Source organism: Adiantum capillus-veneris, chromosome 11 (genome assembly GCF_014529385.1).
Source record: "Adiantum capillus-veneris isolate H3 chromosome 11, ASM1452938v2, whole genome shotgun sequence".
NCBI classification, from domain to species: domain Eukaryota; kingdom Viridiplantae; phylum Streptophyta; class Polypodiopsida; order Polypodiales; family Pteridaceae; genus Adiantum; species Adiantum capillus-veneris.
In genome coordinates, this window is record NC_140941.1 from 121,323,826 (window position 1) to 121,330,865 (window position 7,040).

Here is a 7,040-nt window from a genome sequence, read left to right on the forward strand (position 1 = left end):
AAATTGCCAGTGCTAGTACTAACATTTGCGGACTGGTAGTACTGGTACTGATACTGCTTTATTACTTTTGTGGTAGACATGTTTAATGGTTTACCACATCCCGACTAACATATTGTTATTTCATGAATATCTGAACAATGTTAAAACCAAGAGTTTTACCCTCGGAGATAGAAAATAAGCAATTCTATAAGGGTCCTGCTGAGAGCCAGTATACTAGTATAGACATAGGTTTGGTATACTGGTTCCGGTACAAGTACTAGTCTTCTGACTTTGAGTGTTAGTACTAGTACTGAAATTGCTATACTGGCATACTAGTACTGGTACTAGTCAAAAAAACTTCTAGTGCTAGTACTGGTGCTCGTAGCACTGGTAATTATATTTCTATTTTTCTATACCGCTATACCGGTTATATCAGCCGCCGCTGGTTAACAAAACCAAAAGAATGCAAAAACAAGGAGTTTTATACTTGAAATATAAAATCGTTACGTGTTTAGTTTGTAGAAGGAGTAGAAGAAGAAGAGAAGGTACTCAATGTGTGTGTGTGTGTGTGTGTGTGTGTGTGCGCGCATTTTATACTCACGCAAATGGGTGTGTGTGTGTGTGTGTGTGTGTGTGTGAATTCTTGCGTTGAATGGCTATTTCCATGTGTGTGTGTGTGTGTGTACGTGTGCGCGTGTAGGTCCTCCATAAGAGCTTCCAATGGAGCCCCAATGGAGCTCCTCCATGCCTTGAAAGGCATGGTGAGAAGGCAGTGTGCGCGCTGCCCTCTCACCATGGCTTTCAAGGCATGGAAGAGCTCAGCTCCATTGGGGCTCCAAATGGAGCTCCTCGATGCCTTGAAAGGCATGGTGAGAAGGCAACGTGCGCACTGCCCTCTCACCATGCCTTTCAAGGCATGGAGGAGCTCCATTGGGGCTCCATTGGAGCTCCCCCATGCCTTGAAAGGCACGGTGAGAAGGCACCGCGCACGCTGCTTTCTCACCATGCCTTTCAAGGCATGGGTGAGCTTCAATGGAGCCCCAATGGAGCTCCATTGGAAGCTCCTATGGCGGAAATGCATACACACACACAGAGCAACACATTTCCCAAACACAATCACACACACACATACACACTTGCATTCACACACACAACCACACAGTAACACATGACGCAAATACAATAATTCATACTCACATGTAAACACACTTATAATCATGCATTTGTATACTACAAACACAAGCACAAATAAACTTTTTGGTCTTACATGGTCAAGTACTTTGAGAGCATCGATGAGCTCGAATGTCGAGTTCTCGGCATCGCTCCTAGTTGGACATCCCTTGCGTTGGTGCACAATAATGCTTCTTATCCCTTGCGTTCATGTGAAATGATGCTTCTTATCCTATCGTAAGTAGTACAAGTCCATGACGGTGCATTGAGTAAAGTTGATGAGGAGCATTAATTTTGTGTAGAAATATGTCAAATATATTTTATTGAAGCAATGAAGACCCATGCCATCAAAACGCAATTAAGGTTAATTGTACATTTGATCACGGGAGAAAAGCATAATGAGGGCTTCAATCTGCATCACTAATTGCCGCAGATTTCTGGGTTTGGCCAGCATTGGGATCGATGGATTGCGATGCAATTAGTGCTAACACAAGCTGCCGAAGCCGGCAAAATATACATTGTCTAAGAGATCATGTGTGCATATTAGATTACTATCCCATTCAAGAGCTGATTATAGCGTGGTGATTGGGTGAAATTTCAGAGGATTGCACATTTACTTACCCTCGGAAAGTGCAGATATAAGCCTTAGAAATTGAAATGAAAAACAGGCCGGTGAGCCTCTTGCCCTGGAGATTATATTTAATTATTTGGGGGCCTAGGGTTGAAGACTCTAATTAACTTCAAAAGAGCCTTCAAAAAACAATTGAAAAGATTAATGTTTGCATGCATGGAAAAGTTTGTCGAGAAAATTGGGTGAAGTGAGATCAGTTGGGCCTTCCGGGGCTCCATGCCTGTGTAATCTTTGGTAATTAGACGCAACTCTAGATTGACGTGTGCAGGTTGTGATACGATTAGCGCCTTGCAAAAATAGGAGGATGGTAGACCATAGTAATAATATTATTATTGATGCAAGCCTGATGATGATATGATGACTTGAGATTAGTCGATTACAAGACTTATCACAACACAGTGTTGTGTGCAGGAGTCTCTGTCAATTATGGGTACTGCCTACCATTGCTTTGATAATTAGCGGACGCTCAGAGTGGAGGACTTGCAAGTCTGCACCAGGTGGACACGTGATCATGTGGCCTGTTTATGTAAGGGATCCAAGATGTATGCAAAGAGCACCATGAAAAAGCAGCGCGCACGCTGCTCCCTCGGTGTGCTCCTGAGCTGGAGGACGCATTTGCAAAGCGGCTCAAATTTGGCCAACTGCTGTCAAAAGAGCAAGGTAAACATTACAACGGAGTCATTACAGTACTCTTTCCAGCGGCCAAGGGAAAAAGCAGCGTGCGCATTGCTCTGGAGTACTGAGTCCGTGATCCAAGCTCAGTCTGCCCCTACAGGCGATGCCAACCAGATTGACTTGCTTGCAGCAGTTGAAGCCAACACCGCCATCATGGAAGCATGCAGAGGGCATCCACCAAAGCACCCGAACCTGATGACGCAACCTCAGTTTCCGCCGTCACTACTGCAATCCATGTGGCCAACGCCACAGCCATTCCTGCTGCAGTGGATGATGGTGATGCTACCCCAATAGTTGCCACAGATGGCGGTGTCCACATTTATGCCCGACACCTCGCAAACAATGCTGACGCCCTTCCTGTCAACTTGGCTAAGCGAGTGGTCCAACCACCCATGGCACGGCATGCAGCTGCAGATGCTGCACACTCACCCCGCCCTTGTCATGCGGCTGAAATCAAGGCCGCGGTTCAATTCAACCAAACTGAGCCAGGCCTCCAATGGCGAGCCCTTGCATGCTCACCTACATGGCTCCTATGCTGCCGTCAGTGGCGCCGACGCCACTGACCACGTTGGTGTAGCCCTCACAGCAGCAGAAAATACCGCCAATATCCCTGCGGACATAAATAATGAAGCCAAAGCTGTTGTTGGTGCTGCAATTCCCAATTCCCAATATTGATGTTGCTTCCACACTTGCTCTCGAAAATGCTGCCCACCCTAAATTGCAGCAAACCTCCCTCAATTGCAGCTCTTACTCCCTTGACGATGGACGTAATGGTATCCGTCTCCACTCTGGTCTCAACCTTTGCCACTTTGCCAAAGAAGCCCACACAAAACCTGCTCAACACTGAAGACTCGCTTTGGCAGCGAGCCACCTCGCAAGCCTCCTGCATCGAGCTCTAAGCTAAGGCCAATCCTTCAGGCCACAAATCCATTTGTCAAGTTGGATTTACTTGATGCTTACATGATTGTAACCCTCCCTCTTGAGCATCACTTCTACCCCTTACCTGGTGCAATTCTCTTTCACCCCACATTTCGATGAACATCGTGTGGCGTGTAATTGCCATATGTAATGTATATAATTGTACCCTCGGTCATCAATAATATAACACTTCTTGCCTCTCTCCCTGCGTATCTCTGCCTCTAGCCTTCTGCAAATTGATTGACATCCTCAACGAAACTCTTCAACCGGTCCATGTTGACTACGATGCGGTAGAATGTATCGTCAACAAGTTCAACACCAAGCGCACACCTAGTGGACATGCCATTCTTGAGTTCAAAGACAAAGAGGAACGGCTCCGACTACTCCAGAAATCGCGTCTCCTTAAAGACACCGGGTTTTGGATCGCTGAAGAACTCACCCCGACACAAATCAAGCACAAAGGTGAAGAGCTGAAAAAAGTGCGTGAAGCACGAGCCAACGGCAAGTGGGCCGTATATCGTGGAGGGAAGGCCATCATCCAGGAGTTTCGAACTCCTAAACCGGCCCGTGCCCCATAGGATCTTCTTAGGCTTTGTTTTTCTTTTGATGGACCCTCAGTCCCTAACTGAAATGTATCGATTGCCCTCACTTAGAAAAAGCGGTTGTAATGTTTTGTTTTTGGTCCCATGGGTCATATCTGACCTCCGAGGATGATAATTCAATCTATCTCTCTCTCTCTCTCTCTCTCTCTCTCACACACACACACACACACACACTCACTCACCTTCTCTGTGAGATCTCCTCTTCTCTACAGAGGAGTCATGTACCCACAACTGTAGGCAGAAAATGTCTCCGCTAGTGCTCCAATGCTTGATTACGGCCATAGAGATACTGCGCGCAGATGAATTTAGAAGAGATAAGCAAAGAATGGAAGCTAGGTGAAGGTGCGTATCTCTTCCTTAGCGCCCCCCCCCCCCCCCCCCCCCCCCCCCCATAGGAAGCATGAAAGCACATGATGGGGTGGTGAGAAAGAGGCACATGAAGGTCGAGGAGGAGAGGCAGACATAATATGTGAAAAAGAAGGGAGCGAGGGCGGCGATAGCTGAAGTGGCTGGGCAAGAGATGGTAGATGGGCAAGCGGCGGCGTAGATCCTAGAGGTGGAGTAGGGAGGGCATGGCAAGATGATGGGTTGCGCCGGCAAATAGGGATGCCGAGCAAGAAATGTGTGGGCTATGACATGGCCAACTATAATTATGAAGTAGCATCGGCTCCGACGTCGCCCTCCAGAGGTAGAGCAGACGTAGAAGGATCGCTGGAGATAAGGGAAATGATGGAGCATACAAGAACCACTAGGAGCTTGCCGTATGCCCCAACTACCTTTGGTTGCGGTCCTTGCAACTTCTCCTTTATGAATAAGTTGTAGCTTGGCTCACTGTTCGTGTTGACGTGATGATGATCAATGTCCCACAAAGTGAGATCAAGTGCCAAGTAGCATGACATGGAGTGGTTATGGTACATGATTTGCTTGCAATGGCAATGGGTGACTGATTCCAAATCGGGCGAGACGAGCAGTTGCAGTTGCTGACATGCAGATTTTTCGATGGAAGCTCAAAGAAAATGAAGGGGTCAATGTTGTGACCTGATGAACATGGTGATTTTTTGAAACCCTGGTATCGACCCCGGCCAAAGGAGGCTGATGTCGTGTAAGACACATAAGCAAATGACAGGTTCGCTGCAATGGCATAATCATACAACGCTGGCCCATTGTTAATTAATGTTGCGGCAGTAGTGGGCGGATTGTGACCCACAAACCCGGCCAAGTTCTAGGGCTCGGGAAACATTTTTTGTGGACCCGGCTTTGGAACCATTTCACACGCATATGAGCAGGCTTGCTCTAAATTTAACAGGGATAATCACACTAACAATCTCATATTATAACTAAAAAATCCATAATTTGAACCGGCTTGAAAACCTTCTTGCCCAAATATGAACCTACCATTTCTCATTTTGACATGTTTTGGATAAAGCGAACCTATCATTTCCCGAGCCCTGTGGCCAACACGGCATTCCTTACAAGACCAATCTGTGGGGGATTCAACATGAAGCCCAATAATTACTATGCATGCTAGGACATGCCTACAGCCAACTGCTATACAATGGCTCAACAGTGCAACCCTCTCAACTCTCCAGGTGATGATACAGGACCCTCCATTGTGGTGGTTGTAGCAAACATGGATTGGCCTTCTGCCAACAGATATGTAGCACATTTTCAAGCATGACAAACACATAAAGAGGAGATAATTGAATACCTCAGGGAGATGGTGCAGGGGCTCATACATGAATTTTGTGAGAAGACAAGGCGTTGGCTAGATCGTGTAATTATGTTTCGAGATGGTGTAAGTGAAGGTCAGTTTGATGAATTTTTACAGAATGAGGTTAAAGGTAGGGGATCCTGATTATAAGCCATTGATTACATGGGTAGTGGTCCAAAAACGGCATCACACAAGGCTATTTCCTGCTAATGATATCTACAAGGACAAGAACATTAATACCAGATGGTTAGAAACGCAGGTTTAGTGAATCTGGGTTGACGTGTGGGAGAACATTGCCCTCTTTAAAGATTTACCTATCTTAATCTTGGATGAGGCCACTAATGCTCTCGATGCAGGATCGGAGGGTGTGGTGCATACTGCCCTCGATCAAGCACTGATGCATGACGCTCGTTGTTTCCCACTGCCTATGCTCGCCCCATCACAGTCTTCCACAATTGCCAAGTCGCGAGGTTGGAAAGCATAAGGAACTTTTGCAGAGGATGGGGACTATGCTACACTCACTCAAGCTACTACCGCAAATAATGATGCCCACATGGGACTGCAGCTATAGATATGTCCTACCTCCTCAACCATTGTCGGCACTAACCGGGGTGCTGGCTCACCCTCTCCACCGCCAAGTGAGCAGCGTGCATGATAAAACACAAACTCTTCGGTTTGTCTTTTTGTACATGTCAATAAAAAGAGGCGCTCACTCCTCATGATACCTACATCTATTTGACACACCAAAATATTTCCCACCCACCCATGACAGTAGGAGTCGATGCTTGCACTATCAAAAGAAAACACAACAGTATGTGGTATATTTTCCAAATCAACACAAGTGGTTAACAAACTTCATGTCCGAGATGTTATCTCTTAAAGTTGGACTTAGAGTAGGGTATGTCTGAGGTGGCCAGGACTAAGGCCTGAGTTGTTTTCATCCGCCCCAAAGCAAGGGCCTATCTCCTTCATTGCAACAACAAAAGTCTTTCTAATAAAAGAAATCTCTGAATTAAACCTCTCTCAAAAAATTAAGGAATTAGGATAACTTGTAAATGCATGTGGTGTTGCCTTCTGGAATTTATATAGAGGGGATCCGATCAATTAGAGGAATTAAAAAAATTACTTGATATAATGATTGATACATTTGTGGACCATCAAAGAGTGTTTCAAATATGAGTGCATAAAAATATGCTTGACCACTCATACATCCTCTCATTAACAACACCCTTTATGTCTTTGGCTCACCCATGGACATGCAGTTTTTTTTTAAAGGTCCACTTTAGTCTCCAATCACAAGCACTTGGATGAATACAAGAGTGTGGAGGTAAAGAGAGTTTGTAAGCCATATCTC

General features: G+C 45.8%; 1 pseudogene; it reads right to left on the reverse strand.

The window, feature by feature from the left end:
- Window positions 1–2,427: 2,427 nt before the first annotated feature.
- LOC147447926 (uncharacterized) lies at window positions 2,428–3,518 on the reverse strand (annotated as a pseudogene).
- Window positions 3,519–7,040: the final 3,522 nt, after the last annotated feature.